We start from the raw sequence: 574 nt of genomic DNA on the forward strand, positions 1-574 counted from the left end.
GTCCATCCGTCCTTCACCCGTGCCTCTGTCCATCCATCCCGATGTCCGACGTCCACCCTGACGTCCATCCCCACGTCCTCCACCCAACCCCAATGTCCATCCCGACGTCCTCCGTCCATCCCAACGTCCTCCATCCATCCCGACGTCCTCTGTCCATCCCGACGTCCTTCCGTCCTTCACCCGTGCCTCTGTCCGTCCATCCCGATGTCCGACATCCATCCGTCTGTCCATCCATCTGTCCATCCCTATGTCCAAGGTCTATCCCAACGCCCATCCCCACGTCCTCCGTCCATCCCGACGTCCATCCGTCCTTCACCCGTGCCTCTGTCTGTCCATCCCAACGTCCATCCCAATGTCCGACGTCCATCCGTCTGTCCATCCCTACATCCAAGGTCTATCCCAACGCCCATCCCCACGTCCTCCGTCCATCCCGACGTCCATCCCGGCGTCCTCCATCCATCCCGACGTCCGACGTCCCTCCCGACGTCCATCTCTACGTCCGTCCGTCCATCCCCACGTCCATCCATCCCGACGTCCGTCCGTCCGTCCGTCCATCCCTCCTTCCACCACCCCC

This window comes from Aptenodytes forsteri, unplaced genomic scaffold (genome assembly GCF_000699145.1).
Source record: "Aptenodytes forsteri isolate BGI_AS27 unplaced genomic scaffold, ASM69914v1 Scaffold2076, whole genome shotgun sequence".
Lineage (NCBI taxonomy): Eukaryota > Metazoa > Chordata > Aves > Sphenisciformes > Spheniscidae > Aptenodytes > Aptenodytes forsteri.